Genomic DNA, 18,772 nt, shown 5'->3' on the forward strand with positions numbered 1-18,772 from the left:
TGTTAGGGCTGGTCATACTGCAAGCACTTTGCTAATGTTATTCTATAAAGGTGGCCATACATCTAGCGAGGATGGGCAGATTCAGCCAAGAGACAAATCTCTCTAACTAAATCTGATTAGAGAGAGATCTGTCTGCTGCCCATACACCACAGGCCAATACCCGATCAATTCCATCTACATTTACATCTTGCAGCATGTGCAATCGACTAATGCAACCAAATGTGGCCCTAAATTGGTCACATTGTCAGTCGGGCATGCACTTGATGGCACCAATTTTTATCCAATTTGATTATAATTGAATTGGATGGTTGATCGACCGCCAAGTTGCCTGAGGTATGGCTACCTTATGGCTGATCCCACTGGAGCCATGTGCATTTTACACCATCACACACGCTGCCGGCAGCATTACCCAGTGACTGCGCTTCTGCTACAGGTACTGAAATACTGAAACATCACAACATTAAAAAAGGTAAGAAATCTCTATAAAATAACTTTGTGATTATAATGGTTGTTTGGAGATTTGTTCTGTGAGACAAACCAGTGTGTCCATTATTTATATACAGGTCCTTCTCAAAAAATGTGCATATTGTGATAAAGTTCATTATTTTCTGTAATGTACTGATAAACATTAGACTTTTATATATTTTAGATTCATTACACACAAATGAAGTAGTTCAAGCCTTTTATTGTTTTAATATTGATGATTTTGGCATACAGCTCATGAAAACCCAAATTTCCTATCTCAAAAAATTAGCATATTTCATCCGACCAATAAAAGAAAAGTGTTTTTAAAACAAAAAAAGTCAACCTTCAAATAATTATGTTCAGTTATGCATTTAATACTTGGTCGGGAATCCTTTTGCAGAAATGACTGCTTCAATGCGGCATGGCATGGAGGCAATCAGCCTGTGACACTGCTCAGGTGTTATGGAGGCTCAGGATGCTTCGATAGCGGCCTTAAGCTCATCCAGAGTGCTGCGTCTTGCGTCTCTCAACTTTCTCTTCACAATATCCCACAGATTCTCTATGGGGTTCAGGTCAGGAGAGTTGGCTGGCCAATTGAGCACAGTAATACCATGGTCAGTAAACCATTTACCAGTGGTTTTGGCACTGTGAGCAGGTGCCAGGTCATGCTGAAAAATGAAATCTTCATCTCCACAAAGCTTTTCAGCAGATGGAAGCATGAAATGCTCCAAAATCTCTTGATAGCTAGCTGCATTGACCCTGCCCTTGATAAAACACAGTGGACCAACACCAGCAGCTGACATGGCACCCCAGACCATCACTGACTGTGGGTACTTGACACTGGACTTCAGGCATTTTGGCATTTTCCTCTCCCCAGTCTTCCTCCAGACTCTGGCACCTTGATTTCCGAATGACATGTAAAAATTGCTTTCATCCAAAAAAAGTACTTTGTACCACTGAGCAACAGTCCAGTGCTGCTTTTCTGTAGCCCAGGTCAGGCACTTCTGCCGCTGTTTCTGGTTCAAAAGTGGGTTCATGCTTCCATCTGCTAAAAAGCTTTATGAAGATGAAAATTTCATTTTTCAGCACAACCTGGCACCTGCTCACAGTGCCAAAACCACTGGTAAATGGTTTACTGACCATGGTATAACTGTGCTCAATTGGCCTGCCAATTCTCCTGACCTGAACCCCATAGAGAATCTGTGGGATATTGTGAAGAGAAAGTTGAGAGACGCAAGACCCAACACCCTGGATGAGCTTAAGGCCTCTATAGAAGCATCCTGGGCCACCATAACACCTGAGCAGTGCCACAGGCTGATTGCCTCCATGCCACGCCGTATTGAAGCAGTCATTTCTGCAAAAGGATTCCCGACCAAGTATTGAGTGTATAACTGAAAATAATAATTTGAAGGTTGATGTAATGGATAGTGAAGATGCCGCTGCGGAGACAGGCGGCATGGCGGCAGTCTCCGCGTATCAGCCGGCGGCCTCTGCCGCGCAGTTACATGCTGGTGACCTGCCTGGTCCTTCTATTGCACATAGATTGAGGGCTACGCGCGCGCGCGCCAGGACCTTTATGCGAAAAGAAGGGGAGTCAGCTGATCTGCCAAGTCAGCTGACTCCAACAGTACTTCGGTTTGGCTGAGTGGCTGGGGCGGCGCTGCGGAGCAACTTAGTATATATTGAACTAGCTGGTCAGTTGTTCCTCGTCTGCTGTTGCGAATGCTTACATGTGAGCGCTCAGACCTTAGTCAGATCCCAAAGTGTGCTAGAACCAGCTGGAGCTGGGGATCCACACTTAGCCAGATTCCGTTAATAGCTTAAAGTACTAACTGTGTTGTGATTACTGTGTGATACTTTAGTCTAGATCCCAGGTGTTGAAACCAAGGACTTCACACCTAGATTAGGAGTTGCTATATTGCTACTGTTTATCTATTATGACCTTTTGCTTTCCTTGACTACTCTCCTGCTTGTTGTCTCGGTACCTCTGCTCATCTGATTCACGTTGCCGACTCTGCCTGAACTCGACTCTGAATCAGCCTTCTGTCTTTGTACCTGATCTGTCCGTTCGTTGCCTACTCTGCTTGTCTGACCTTTCTATCCTCGCCAGTGGATCTAGCCACTGGTGAGGGATCTGTAGCTATCACCTGCTCCTCAGGTGAAGCTCTATTGCAGCACTGTCTGTAACACCTGCTCCTCAGGTGTCCGCTGGCTGCAGTACTGTCTTAATCACCTGCTTCTCAGGTGATATACCTTGCAGCATCCGCCCTAGCATCTGCTCCACAGGTGCACCTTGGCTGCAGTATTGTCTGAAGTCACCCGCTCCTCGGGAGATTTCCTTCTTCTGTATTACTGTTGCACCAAGCACTACTCACCTTGGCAGTCCTGTGTCTGGCTTTACTAGCATTATTGGTGATTCTGCAGATCACCATATAATCAGGTATAGCATCTGTATTATTGGTGATACTGCAGATCATCAATAATCAGAAAATCTGTTTAGCTGACACCAATCGTTACAGTTGACTTTTTTTGTTTTAAAAACACTTTTCTTTTATTGGTCGGATGAAATATGCAATTTTTTTGAGATTGGAAATTTGGGTTTTCATGAGCTGTATGCCAAAATCATCAATATTAAAACAATAAAAAGCTTGCACTACTTCAGTTGTGTGTAATGAATCTAAAATATATGAAAGTCTAATGTTTATCAGTACATAACAGAAAATAATGAACTTTATCACAATATGCTAATTTTTTTAGAAGATCCTGTACAGTGCTGCCCATTATTATTCATACCTCTGGCAAATTTGGACTTAAAAGTTACCTTTATTCAACCAGCAAGTAATTTATATATAGGGATGAGGCCGGGCTCACATTGGACATTACAATGACCCGCTGACAAGCGACAACTGATTTGGGAGGGGCTGGAGGCGGAGTTTTGATATTCTTGTCACGTCCGTTTTCCATAGAAAGCACTAATGAGAACAGATGTTATGAGTTGTGACTCATCAGGGGCTGGCGGCGATGTGGTATTGTGATATGTGATATGCTATTATGCAAGTTTATTTTATGTACGCAGTTTTTTACTTGGGAGCCATTGGGAGCTTATTAAAACTATTTTATGCTATGAGAATTTTCTTGATGTTTTTAAAGGCTCCATAGGTCGGACATTTTACGATATGCAAAATTATCAAGAATTCCTCTGGTGAGCAGGGAAAGCAAGGGGGGTGTGTGATCCCCTACCAACCCTGGTGACAGTAACCTCTCTTTCCTCACGCAGTGTGTGTTTATGCACAAGGGTGTCACTGATGAGGCAATACTCACTTTGAGAAGTTCTGATTTGTTGTGTTTATATTTTTAAGGATCTTGGATTGCAAGAGCGGTTACGGATTACTGGCGCGGCTATTGTGTGCATTACATCCACCTAAACTAACAGGCCGAACAAGGAGAGCGCTGATCAGAAATGCAGTCAAGAGGCCCATGGTGACTCTGCACGAGCTGCAGAGATCTACAGCTCAGGTGGGAGACTCTGTCCATAGGACAACTATTAGTCATGCACTGTACAAAGTTGGCCTTTATGGAGGAGTGGCAAGAAGAAAGGCATTGTTAACAGAAAGTATAAGAAGTACCGTTTGCAGTTTGCCACAAGCCATTTGGGGGACACAGCAACCATGTGGAAGAAGGTGCTCTGGTCAGATGAGACCAAAATGGAACTTTTTGGCTAAAATGCAAAACGCTATGTGTGGCAGAAAGCTAACACTGCACATCACTCTGAACACACTATCCCCACTGTCAAATATGGTGGTGGCAGCATCATGATCGGGGGGTGCATCTCTTCAGCAGGGACAGGGAAGCTGGTCAGAGTTGATGGGAAGATGGATGGAGCCAAATACAGGGCAAACTTGGAAGAAAACCTCTTGGAGACTGCAAAAGACTTGACACTGAGGCGGAGGTTCACCTTCCAGCAGGAATATGACCCTAAACATAAAGCCAGGGCAACAATGGAATGGTTTAAAACAAAACATATCTATGTGTTAGAATGGCCAAGTCAAAGTCCAGATCTAAATCCAATCGAGAATCTGTGGCAAGATCTGAAAACTGCTGTTCACAAATGCTGTCCATCTAATCTGACTGAGCTGGAGCTGTTTTGCAAAGAAGAATGGGCAAGAATTTCAGTCTCTAGATGTGCAAAGCTGGTAGAGACATACCTGTCACAGGCAGAGCCGGGACAAGGTCCTCCAGCACCCAAGGCTGAGACACCAAAATGCGCCCCTCCATCCCTCCCACCCCAGCTGTCACACACTGATTGCTATTAGACTAAGAGGCCCCCATGGGCCCACAACCTCCCCAACACCTTAATCTCTAGTTATCTGACTTGCAGTCACTGCCATGTATCCCCTTTTCATATTTCTCTCTGCTTCAAACACAATTAGGAATGACAGCTGAATGAATTCTGCGCCCCCCCCTACACTGCGCCCTGAGGCCGGAGCCTCTCCAGCCTATGCCTCGGCCCGGCCCTGGTCACAGGAGCCCTAGTGGTCAGACCGCAAATTGCCTTCCAATCGGTTTCAGCACACAGACCATGCAAGCTGTGGGCGTGATCTTTGAGCAGAAACCGACGGAAATTTGGGCAGCAGCCCGAACAGAAGGGAGCCTGTGAGGTACGGTAATTACAACTTTACACACTACTTCAGGGTATCTGCCACCACCACTGGAATGGGCCAGTGGATCCGACTGGCTGACTGACTGGTCCTGCAAATAAAAATGGTTAAAACACGCTGTATTCTGTCTAGCTAACAACAGTACAATAGTAGCATCTCTCCAGAAGTCTGGTGCAGTTTGTGCGGCTGAGAAGCAGGGTAGCGGAACAGTGAATGACTTTGATAAAGTCTTTATTCACGGGCAATATAAATAATTAATATATTGTAATGATTGGTGTCAGCTAAACAGATTTTCTGATTATTGGTGATCTGCAGTATCACCAATAATACAGATGCTATACCTGATTATGTGGTGATCTGCAGAATCACCAATAATGCTAGTATAGCCAGACACAGGACTACCAAGGTGAGTGGTGTTTGGTGCAACAGTAATGAAGGAAGAGGAAGTCTCCCGAGGAGCGGGTGACTTCAGACAATACTGCAGCCAAGGATCACCTGAGGAGCAGGTGCCACAGAGGATGCTGCAAGGTTGATCACCTGAGAAGCAGGTGATTAAGACAGTACTGCAGCCAGTGGACACCTGAGGAGCAGGTGTTACAGACAGTGCTGCAAAAGAGCTTCACCTGAGGAGCAGGTGAATACTACAGATCCCTCACCAGTGGCTAGGCCCACTGGTGAGGATAGAGAGGTCAGACAAGCAGAGTAGGCAATGTACGGACAGATCAGGTACAAAGACAGAAGGTTGATTCAGAGTCGAGTTCAGGCAGAGTCGGCAACGTAAATCAGATGAGCAGAGGTACAGAGTCAGCAAGCAGGAGAGTAATCAAGGAAAACAGAAAGTCATAACAGATAATGCAATGTAATTAGTACTTTAAGCTATCAACAGAATCTGGCTAAGTGTGGATCCCCAGCTCCGGCTGGTTCTAGCACACTTTGGGATCTGACTAAGGTCTGAGCGCTCACACGTAAGCATTAGCAACAGCAGACGAGGAACAACTGACAGGCTTGTTCTATATATACCAAGTTGCTCCGCAGCGCCGCCCCAGCCACTCAGCCAATCCGAAGTACTGTTGGAGTCAGCTGACTTGGCAGATCAGCTGACTCCCCTTCTATTCGCATAAAGGTCCTGTCGCCTGGCGCGCGCACGCGTAGCCCTCAATCTATGTGCAATAGAAGGACCAGGCAGATCACCAGCATGTAACTGCGCGGCAGAGGCCACCGGCTGATACGCGGAGACCGCCGCCATGCCGCCAGTCTCCGCGGCGGCATCTCCGCTATCCATTACAGTACCCCCCCCCACTGAGGAGTGGACCCCGGACACTTCCTTCCCGGCTTCTCAGGATGTAACTCATGAAACTCATTCTTTAAATACTTAGCATGCATGCGACAATCCGGCACCCAAATTCTTTCCTCCAGACCATACCCCTTCCAATGGACCAGATATTGTACAGAATTCTGCACCATTTGAGAATCCAAGATCTTCTCGATCTCATACTCAGGTTGGTCATCAACCATCACGGGGGGGAGGAACCTACGTGCACTGCAGGATTCAGCAAAGAAACATGGATTGATCTCCCACCTCTCATGCTGGCTGGGAGATCAATCGCATATGTGACCTCATTAAACTTTCTGGACACAGGGTATGGGCCTATAAATCTGGGTCCTAACTTCGGTGACGGTTGTTTCAACGCTAAATGCCGAGTAGATACCCACACCATGTCCCCTGGAGAAAACATCCACTGTACAGACCGCCTTTTATCCACCTGTTACTTCTGAGTCTGGAAAGCTTTTCCCAAATTACTCTTAACTAACACCCAAATCTCCTTTAACGCCTTTTGCCAATCTTCCAGGGCCGGGAAAGGAGTAGATGCCACAGGTAAAGGAGAAAACTTGCGAGATTTTCCCGACACCACCTGAAAAGGGGAAAATCCAGAGGAGGCACTTTCAGGTTATTATGCGCAAATTCTGCGAACGGTAAGAACTTTACCCAATCTGACTGGGCATCGGCCACATAACACCTGAGGAATTGTTCAAGGGACTGGTTAACTCTTTCGGTCTGACCATTGGTCTGTGGGTGGTAGCCTGATGAAAACGAAAGGTCCATACCTAACTGATGGCAAAAAGCTCTCCAAAATTTTGACACAAACTGGACTCCCCTATCTGACACCACATTTTCCGGAATGCCATGCAGCCGGAAAACGTGCTGAATGAAGAGATCAGTTAACTCCTGGGCCGAGGGGAGTCCTTTCAGGGGGAAGAAATGAGCCATCTTACTGAACCTATCGACTACCACCCAAATGACCGTTTCACCTTCAGACCTGGGGAGTTCTCCCACAAAGTGTGAGGAAACGCGGAAAAGCCGCCGCGTGTGCCAAGTGCTAGGCGGCTGACTCCGCGTCCTACGCGGCGGTTTGCACGCGTCTGGTTGTGTGGTGGAACGAGGAAAAGCCGCCGCATGTCCTGACAGCAAAGCGGCTGTTTGCATGCAGCAGCATGTGCTTGGTGTGGCTGGGTCTGTTAGCGCATCTAGGCAGATGGAGAGCTATGCTCGCGCGGGCCTGAATTCAGGACCTTTATACCTGCAGAGGAAGTGTCAGCTGATCAGGAAGGTCAGCTGATTCCTGCAGGACTCATGATTGGCTGAGTGGTTCGGGCGGGGGGCGGCAGAGTCCAGCAACTATATATTCTGCTGCTTGGTCAGTTGCTGGTTGCCTGTCGTTGCATCACTACGTGGGAGCACGCAGACCCTTAGTCAGATCCGAAAGTGTGCCGGGACCAGCTGGAGCTGTAATCCTACACTTAGCTAGATTCTGTTGATAGTCTAAAGTACTAGTTTGATTGTGATTATCTGTTATGACTTTCTGCCTGTCTGACTACACTGCCTCTGTCTTCTGATCCTGTACTTTGTTTGTCTGTGAGTTGCCGACTTGGCCTTCCCGACCCTGAGAACTATCTCTATCACTAGGAGATAGTTCATGCCTGTATGTGCTGGGCACCTGCTTCACAGGGCCAGCTCTGTATGTGCTGGGCACCTGCTTCACAGGGCCAGCTCTGTATCTGCTGGGCACCTGCTCACAGGGCCAGCTCTGTATGTGCTGGGCACCTGCTCCATAGGGCCAGCTCTGTATTTACTGGGCACCTGCTCCATAGGGCCAGCTCTGTATTTGCTGGGCACCTGCTCCCCAGGGCCAGCGCTGTATTTGCTGGGCACCTGCTCCACAGGGCCAGCTCTGTATTTACTGCCCCAGGGCCCATCCTGTATTCATTGGGAACCTGCTCCTCAGGTTCCCCAAGCTTGTTACTATTCTTCTGTATTTTGATCTTGTCATTCTGATACCCTGTTGCCGAACCTCGGCTCGCTCTTAGACTCTGCATCTGACTCCTGATTCTGTACCCCGATATTTCTGATACCCTGTTGCCGAACCCTGCTTGTTTATTAGTCTCCGCCTCTGCGTTCTGAATCTGTACTGTATTTGTCTGTGTGTTACGACCTGGCTTGCCTGACTTCGAGAACTGACCTTACTGTTAGAGGCAGTTCCCAGATCTGTTAGTGACACTCTCTCCTAGGTGTCACTCATGTTCTGTCCTTCCTACGCTCCGCCTGACTCCTCCCCCGGGAGAGTCCAGGCCTTCGGAAGGAATCTGTATTGCTGCAGTACTTCATACTGTACGGCACTTGTTTCTGAGGCTTAGTCCTCAAGGTATTACTGTTGCACCAAGCACTCACACTACTCAGGTGTTCAGAGGTTAGCGTTATATCGGATTATCGGTGATACTGCAGATCATCGATAATCGGGTATATTCTGCATTCTCGGTGATACTGCAGTTCACCGGTAATCAGACCCTCTCTCTGCTACACCGATCGTGACACAAAGTCCATGGACAAATGAGTCCACTGGTGCCTGACGAGAGGGCTTACTTCTAGCACAAACTGAACACTCTCTCACAAACTCTTTACAATCAAATGCCAGTGAAGGCCACCATACACATCTGGATAACAGATCCTGAGTTCGGGCAGCCCCCGGATGCCCAGCATTCTTATGGGAATGAAATAATTGTAAAAGTTGTAGGCGAAAAGGAAGTGGTACAAACATAACCCCATGAGGCTTCCCTTCTGGAATGTCCTGTTGGTAAGGGCCCAGAGTAGCCGTCCAGTCCTCCCAAGTTTCAGTAGCTGCCAGCACCACCCTTTGAGGTAGGATGGTCTCAGGGGTTGAAGACTGAACTGTCTCAGACTCAAAACACCTAGATAACACGTCTGCTTTAACGTTCTTGCTACCTGGTGTGTACGTTATAATAAATCTGAACCTTGAAAAGAATAAGGACCAGCGGGCCTGTCGGGGACTAAGTCTCTTGGCCCCTTCAATGTACTCCAAGTTCTTATGATCTGTATAGACTGTGATGGTATGTTCTGCCCCTTCCAGCCAATGGCGCCACTCTTCGAAGGCCAACTTAATGGCCAAAAGCTCCCGATTGCCGATATCGTAGTTCCTCTCGGCAGGAGAGAATCTAGGAGAGAAAAAGGCACAAGGGTGTAGTTTGCCTTGAAGGCCCTATGCGTTGAGACAGCACAGCTCCAACCCCAATCTCTGACGCATCGACCTCAACAATGAAGGGGAAGGTGACATCCACATGTCTCAGAATGGGAGCAGAGCAGAACAACTTTTTAAGTGTGGCAAAGGCGGTCTGTGCCTCTGACGTCCAATGGTAAGTGTCAGCCCCTTTTCTGGTAAGATTGGTAAGGGGTGACACTACCGAGGAGAACCCCTTGATGAACTTTCTATAGTAATTGGTGAAGCCAAGAAATCTTTGGAGTGCCTTCAATCCTACAGGTTGAGGCCACTCCAAAACAGCAGAGACTTTCTCTGGATCCATGGAGAGGCCAGAAGTGGAAATAATGTATCCCAAAAAAGGAAGTTTAGTGACCTCGAAGAGGCACTTCTCTAGCTTTGCGTACAGCGAATTCTGTCTTAATTTTCTTAAAACAAACTTGACATGTTTACGATGTTCTGTCAGATTAGGAGAGAAAATCAGTATGTCGTCTAGATAAACTAGCACAAACTTTCCCAAAACCTCCCTGAAGACTTCATTGATTAACTCCTGGAAGACGGCAGGGGCATTACACAACCCGTACGGCATAACCAGATACTCGTAATGCCCGTCGGGCGTGTTGAATGCCGTCTTCCCTTCGTCACTGTCCCTAATGCGCACCAGGTTGTATGCCCCTCGCAGGTCTAACTTGGAGAAGATACCGGCATTGGTCACTTGAGCAAATAAATCGTCAATCAGGGGCAACGGATAGCGATTTTTTATTGTGATTTTTTTCAGACCTCGATAGTCTATACAAGGTCTAAGGCCACCGTCCTTTTTCTGTACAAAAAAGAACCCAGCCCCGGCTGGTGATCGGGAAGGACGGATGAAGCCCTTGGCCAGGTTTTCCTTAAAGAGGAACTGTAACCTCCTATTGTACTCAGCACCAGTGTGTACATCATGCCCACTTTATAGGGGAAAAACAAGTATCTCCTAGTAAAATAATATAAATTTACTTACTTTCTGTAGCTTTAACCAGTAAGTCACGCCCACCACACTAGCTGCCTCCGCGGATGTATAATAATTAGCCTACTCTCAGTGCCTTCTGGGTAGTGACGTTTAGAAACGTCACAAGCTCTCTCCTGGTGTTTGGGAAAAAAAAAAAGTCTCCTTCAACAAGAGACAGGCAGCAGTGAGCCGGCCACGCCCCCAAATCTCGTTCAGTGCCAGCAGCTTTCAGGAGAGTGAGCAGCGTGTATCTAGCAGCCAGCTCACTCATCCACTGTCCTCCTCACTGTTTCTCTCCCACAGGCATGACAGGTAATCTCCAGCATCTGATAAAATGTATACAGTGTGAAAACGCTGCCTGTCTGATGCATCTAGGGGAGGGGGAGAGAGGTCTGACTTCTTAGCCTGAACTTTTTTTACTTTGAGTTCAGAAACAAAGCAGAGAGCAGTGCAGGCTCAGTGACAGGCTGCCAGCATGCTTTACACTGCTGTGTCTCCTGTGCTTTGCTTAGAAAGTAGTAAAAGTGCAGAGCTAGAAGTCAGACCTCTCCAGCTGTCCCTTACTTATGCCTTAAAGGAGTCCTCAAGGGAATTGAAGGAAAATAAGTGCTACTTACCCGGGGCTTCGTCCAGCCACAAGCTCCCAGCATGTCCCTTGGTGCAGCTCTGCGATGAGCCGTTCGCTTGTGAAGCTTTCCGGTCCCCGGCGATGACGTCAGGCCGACCAGGAGGTACTGCACCTGCGTGAGGGGTGCTGTCAATCACCGCCACGTGGACCGGAGCATACTGCAGAGGCGCAGAACTACTACGCCTGCGCAGTACACTCCGGTCCACGTGGCAGTGATAGTGACGCTCACGCAGGTGCAGTACAAGCCTTCGTCCTGGTCAGCCTGGACGAAGCCCCGGGTAAGTGGCACTTATTTTCCTCATATCCCTTGATGACTCCTTTAAAGAGAACCTGAACTGAAAATAAAAAGTAAAAATAACCATACACAGATCATACTTACCTCCTGTATACTCCTCAATCTCTTTCTCCTCTCCTGCGTCCCATTTGTCCACTGTGATCAATTAAATTCTCCATCCTCCATTTTAAAATGGCCATTACCCCTTAACAGCTTCCTGGTCAGCACACTGTTAAACTGTAATATCACACCACTTGAGCCATAGGGAAACATGGACATTACCTTGCACATTCAGTTGTAACTGACAACTGCTGATATATAACTGACAGCAACTGGTATATTTCAGTTCTGACAAAATATTGTCAGAACTGGAAGGCATCATTGTAAGAAGAAAATGGTGAGCTTCTGGGAGGAACTGACGGTGAGGTTAGTATTCAATATTCATTTGCAGCTACGTCATGTGTTTATTTTGACACAGGATTAGACTGTGAGCTCCTCTAAGGACAGTCAGTGACATGACTATATATTCTGTAAACTGCTGCAGAAGGTGTCAGTGCTATATAAACACATAATAATAATATGGTAGGACATTACACTATGACTATGGTAGGATTAGATTGTGAGCTCCTCTGAGGACAGTCAGCGACATGAATATGTACTCTTTACAGTGCTGCAGATGATGTCAGATGAGTGTGCTCTTCAGGGCCCATTCACACTACATTCGTAGGCGGTTTCTGCAGATTAAAGTGCTTGTGTAATCCCAATCGCTCAAAAATCATGAAAATGTAGTCAAAAATATGCGTTTGCTGCAAAAAAAAAAAAAAAATCACAGCCGCAAAACGCTAGCGCTAATTGCCAGCATTTTGTGATCCCCAGTGTGAATGGGCCCAATCTGTCCTACTCTGATGGCTGGCTCTGCAGACTGCTCCAGCATCACTACAGTACAAAGCTCTTGGGGATTTGGGGTGAAAAGGCTGGAGGCAGGATGCTGTACTCAAGACCCTGCAGAATACTGAATAGGGACTGTCTACAAATCTTTGTATTTCTTATCAGTGGACGAGCAGATGCAGTCATTAGCACAATTGTGCAGGGGGGAGAAAGCTTATAATCAAATCAGATTAAAGAGACTCTGTAACATTAAAAAGATCCCCTGGGGGGTACTCACCTCGGGTGGGGGAAGCCTCCGGATCCTAATGAGGCTTCCCACGCCGTCCTCTGTCCCACGGGGGTCTCGTCGCAGCCCTCCGAACAGCCGGCGACTGTGCCGACTGTCAGTTCAATATTTACCTTTGCTGGCTCCAGCGGGGGCGCTGTGGCAACTTTCGGCACGGAAATAGACGGAAATACCCGATCTCCGTCGGGTCCGCTCTACTGTGCAGGCGCCGGAAACTTGCGCCTGCGCAGTAGAGCAGACCCGACGGCGATCGGGTATTTACGCCTACTTCGGCGCCGACAGCCGTCAGAGCACCTGCGCAGGAGCCAGGAAGGTAAATATTACGTCACCGCTGCACGGAGGGCTGCAGCGAGACCCCTGACGGATGGAGGACGGCGTGGGAAGCCTCATTAGGATCCGGAGGCTTCCCCCACCCGAGGTGAGTACCCCCCAGGGGCCGTTTTGTCGTTACAGTTCCTCTTTAAAATCACGCCGCCAAGTGCATGCCTGATTGACAACGCAACCAATTTCAGGCTGATATTTGGGCACATGAGTCAATCGGAAATGCTGCAAATTGGCTATCGTGGTTGGTCGGGTGCATGGCGGTAAAAGGCAAGTGATATCGGGGTGAGTGACGAAACTCCTGGCGCTATGTGTGTACGTGTATTTACACATTACCTGTCCTGTCTGTGTCCCAGTGACCGCCCTCTTCTGAATCCGCTGCTACACTTCCCATACTTGCTGCCGGCACATATCTCGCTGGCGTGCGTGTGCGACGTTACGCTGGCCGGCATTTATAGGGAGGAGCGGTGGAAGACAGATACAGGACAGGTAATGTATAAATACACATACATGTACATACATTTATACACAGAGGAACAGCGGCGGGCTCTGCCGATTTCCAGGAGATTTCATGCTGAAATTGATCGGCAATCGGCCTGTGGTGTATGAGCAGTTGACAGATCTCTCTCTAATCAGATTTGATTAGAGAGAGATTTGTCTCTTGGTCGAATCTGCCCATCATTGCCTGATGTATGGCTAGCTTTAGTTTTCAGTCTCTCAAGACATGGAAAAGAAACTTTTTTTTCCTGGACTGCCAGAAAATTTACAGTGCCTTTGTAGACAGCTCTGTGCTTCAGGGCCCTTTTCCACTGCAAAACGCAACTACAAATGCATTTGCGTTTCCCCAATTTTGATCTTCGTTTTGTGCGTTTTTTTATGCGTTTGCAGTTTCCGTTTTTCTGATTGGCAAATGGCAAGTATTGTCTTGAAAATAGATACTGGTGGTTAAATCAATACATAACGCAAAACACATTTCTATGCGTTTTTCATGCATTCCTATACTTTACATTGAAACACAAAACGCATCATAATCGCACAGACATGGGTTTGCGTTTTGTAAAAACCGGAACGCAGCAGTGGAAAAGGCCACCCAAGATTCTTATTTTAAACAAGGTGCACACAGAATCAGCAAACGCATGCGTTTTGCGATTCTGGCAAAAACGCAGCTAGTGGCCCTTATGCTGTAAGTGGTTTGAAACGCCTCTGCTATTCAGCTATATTACAATACACTAATCAGCATCTCCAGCTCATTCCCTGTCTGCTTCTGTTTACACATGTGCATATTATACTTCCTGGGCTTCTGCAAATTATGTCAGTTAGGGAAAAAAAAAGGTTGGGGAAGGAGGGTGTAACAACCTTCACTGTGGGCGTGTTTTCAACTGCTGGGATGAAGAAAAAAAAAACTTGCTACTCCTGCCAGTAGTAAACAGGGATCCTCCCATGCTGCCTATGGCATTTTTACAGCACCTTGCTGACAGGGTTACGAGATTTATTAGTCAATCCTTCTTATCTATATACTTAAATCACTGTCTTATACTGCTTTTTAAGGAATATTTATTCCTCCTTACAGTTCCTCTTTAATGTAATCCTGCATTGCCAGCTTCTCAGGCCCTGACAAGTTATAAAGATGACCTCTAGGGGGCATACAACCAGATCTTAATTCTATGGGACAATCAAAACTCCGGTGGGGTGGGAGTTTATCTGCGGACTTTGGACAGAATACATCAGCAAATTCAGCGTACTGCACTGGCACTCCTTTGACCTGTACCCTGGTGGCACAAACAGCAACTCTCTCCAAACAAGGATGATGACAATGGGTTGACCAGCTCTGTAGCTGACCTGAAGCCCAGTCTATCTGAGGGGAGTGGAGTTGCAACAGGGCATACCAAGGATAATGGTAGAGGATGTCATTTGCAGGACAAAGAACTGTACTTTCTCTTTGTGTAGCACCCCTATACTACATAATAACAAGGGAGTCTGAGAAAGAGGCTGTTTACATTGCAAGGGAGAGTCATCTACCGCTGTGACCAATATCTGTCGGTCTAAAGGGCATAAGGGAATCCACAATTTTTTTACCAAGTCATAGTCTATAAAATTGGCTGCAGACCCGGAGTCCAAGAAAGCCTCTGTGAGTGTGGTCTGGCCTTCCCAGGTAATGGAACAAGGAAGGAGCAGACGATTATTGTTTAGAGGTAAAGACTGCTCGCCTAGGGTATTACCTCTGACTACACCTAGGCGGCAGCGTTTCCCGACTTCTTGGAACAATTCTGAACAATGTGACCCTCCTCAGCACAGTATAGACAAAGTCTCTCTGACCTTCTGCGATTCTTTTCCACTTGCGTCAACCGAGAGTGTCCGATTTGCATCGGCTCGTCTGGCGGTGACGAGGGTGGAGAGGAGGCGTAGGAGATAGATCTTACTGCATTCCTACCACGGGTCTGTTTCTGATAGCGTAAGCGGCGGTCTACCCGCACAGCCAAAGAAATAGCTTCATCAACGGATTTGGGCTCAGGGTGTCCCAACATCAAATCAGAGACTGCATCAGACAACCCTGACAGGAAACAGTCTAGCAATGCATATGATCCCCATCTAGCTGACACAGCCCACTTTCTAAACTCTGCCGCATAAACCTCCACCGGATTAGGACCCTGCCTGAGAGCCTTGAGTTTCCACTCAGCAGTGATTGAAATATCCGGATCATCATATATAATGGCCATGGCCTTAAGAAATTCCTGTACTGAGGATAATGCCACATGTTCAGAATGAAGACTATATGCCCATGTTTGCGAATCTCCTGACAAAAGGGTCTTTATAAATGTTACCCTCTGCTGCTCTGAACCTGACACGTTAGGCCTCAACTCAAAATAAGATAGCACACGATTCTTAAAGTTTTGAAAGTCAGATCTATGCCCTGAGAACTTCTCGGGTACGGACATACGAAGGTCTGTGACTGGAGGTGATCGCACTGCGTTAACGGCCGTTTAGAGTACCTGTACAGTCTCAGACAATTGTGTAATCTGGGTCTGTTGGGTATTAATCACCCTGGTAAGATTGTTTACCGCAGTGGTCAGGACTCCAACCTGATCACGAAGTGCGTCCATAATGTTTGGTCTGCTGTTCTGTAACGATTGGTGTCAGCTAAACAGATTTTCTGATTATTGGTGATCTGCAGTATCACCAATAATACAGATGCTATACCTGATTATGTGGTGATCTGCAGAATCACCAATAATGCTAGTATAGCCAGACACAGGACTACCAAGGTGAGTGGTGTTTGGTGCAACAGTAATGAAGGAAGAGGAAGTCTCCCGAGGAGCGGGTGACTTCAGACAATACTGCAGCCAAGGATCACCTGAGGAGCAGGTGCTACAGAGGATGCTGCAAGCTTGATCACCTGAGAAGCAGGTGATTAAGACAGTACTGCAGCCAGTGGACACCTGAGGAGCAGGTGTTACAGACAGTGCTGCAAAAGAGCTTCACCTGAGAAGCAGGTGAACACTACAGATCCCTCACCAGTGGCTAGGCCCACTGGTGAGGATAGAGAGGTCAGACAAGCAGAGTAGGCAACGTACGGACAGATCAGGTACAAAGACAGAAGGCTGATTCAGAGTCGAGTTCAGGCAGAGTCGGCAACGTGAATCAGATGAGCAGAGGTACAGAGTCAGCAAGCAGGAGAGTAATCAAGGAAAGCAGAAGGTCATAACAGATAATACAATGTAATTAGTACTTTAAGCTATCAACAGAATCTGGCTAAGTGTGGATCCCCAGCTCCGGCTGGTTCTAGCACACTTTGGGATCTGACTAAGGTCTGAGCGCTCACACGTAAGCATTAGCAATAGCAGACGAGGAACAACTGACAGGCTTGTTCTATATATACCAAGTTGCTCCGCAGCGCCGCCCCAGCCACTCAGCCAATCCGAAGTACTGTTGGAGTCAGCTGACTTGGCAGATCAGCTGACTATTCGCTTAAAGGTCCTGTCGCCTGGCGCACGCGCGCGCGTAGCCCTCAGTCTATGTGCAATAGAAGGACCAGGCAGATCACCAGCATGTAACTGCGCGGCAGAGGCCGCCGGCTGATACGCGGAGACCGCCGCCATGTCGCCTGTCTCCGCGGTGGCATCTCCGCTATCCATTACATATATACAGACAATCATTAAAATCAACAATTATTGAGACATTAATAGCGTAGTATGAAAAATAAAAGAAAGGGAGAAAAAATACTTAGTTTCATGGAAAATGTCCTTTTGTGGGAAAATCATCAAGTCCTTGGTTTCAAGTTCCGCAACGTTCATTGTTTCAGAGCAAAATTCAAAGTTCAGCAAGATGGCCGCCAACCATGTGTCCTCTGGCTGGCAGCAGACCGCTCTCATACAGATGGAATTTGGAGGACTGAGGGAAGAGCCCCTCGCAGATACTTTTGATGGAGCTGGTTTGGGGGTGTAGCAATGCCGGCTCCCTCTAAATTACTCACCAATGACGGTTTATTCCCTCTGAGAGATTTTAGGTTTAAACTTATAAAATGCCGTAACTTACAAACGATACAAGTCATATTTAGGTGGATAACAGATTCATACTTGTCGGAAAATACAGATTAACATGACATCAGACATGGCTAGCGCAGCGGGCCCAGTTCTTGAGAAGGGTCATACCTCAATAACCGGACGGGCTATCACGATGAATTTCATATCATGGCCAGATTTTACCGAATAAGACTATATGAATTTTATAGCTGTGCGATGTACAGTCGCCATATAATCGACAAGAAACCATACATCACATGCCTTCAGGTCTGCCCTGGTCGGTGCCGGAGAGTCTGGCTTCCTCAGGGCCCCCCTGGGGAGCCAGCTTCCTAGCCCTTTTCATGGAGACATCTAGCTGTAGGGGGAATGAGCTGGTCCCTGCAGGGAATGTGGCCAGTGTGACATTCCTGAGGGGGGAGGCATTCCGGAGGGGGGAGGGGAATGCTTTGCTCACAGGGGAACAGATCTCTGGTTTTAAAAACACAAAGAAGTCGTTTTCTGATCGCTTGCACGACTGCACAGATCTGACAGGGAGCGATCAGGAAATCGACTGTGAATTCTCCAGTTTCACCTGCGTTTCTCACGGCTGTTCCGTGACAATACCCTAAAAGACTGGCAGCTGTAATTGCAGCAAAAGGTGGTTCTACAAAGTATTGACTCAGGGGGCAGAATAATTACGCACACACTACTTTGCAGTTATTTATTTGTAAAAAAATGTTTAGAATGATGAATGATTTTCGATCCACTTCTCACATGTACACCACTTTGTATTGGTCTTTCATGTGGAATTCCAATAAAATTGATTCATGTTTGTGGCAGTAATGTGACAAAATGTGGAAAACTTCAAGAGGGCCGAATACTTTTGCAACCCACTGTATATAGTGTATAGGAGGACCAGAAATGTTGTAGAAGACAATGGATACGGTGACTAGAGACACGTCTGTATGGATCTTATAGACAACACAGAACCTGCAGACATGGCCATTTATTCATTTGTCTACAGCCTTGAAATGCCCTTATTTGTCACATATACACAGAGCCAGGTGTACTGGGGGCTGCAGTATGGATGTACCCCCAAACCAGCCACAATCCCCCATAATCCCTCCCCCAGTCACTGCAATGGGTGTCACATATACACAGAGCCAAATGTACTGGGGGCTGCAGTATGGATGTACCCCCCAAACCAGCCACAAT

At 47.1% G+C, this 18,772-nt stretch overlaps 1 protein-coding gene across 2 annotated transcripts in view; it reads right to left on the reverse strand.

Moving 5' to 3' along the window:
• Positions 1-18,772, reverse strand: part of LOC137532344 (NACHT, LRR and PYD domains-containing protein 3-like) — a 475,094-nt gene that overhangs the window by 328,397 nt on the left and 127,925 nt on the right. The window lies entirely within an intron of this gene.

This window comes from Hyperolius riggenbachi, chromosome 1, assembly GCF_040937935.1.
Source record: "Hyperolius riggenbachi isolate aHypRig1 chromosome 1, aHypRig1.pri, whole genome shotgun sequence".
NCBI lineage: Eukaryota > Metazoa > Chordata > Amphibia > Anura > Hyperoliidae > Hyperolius > Hyperolius riggenbachi.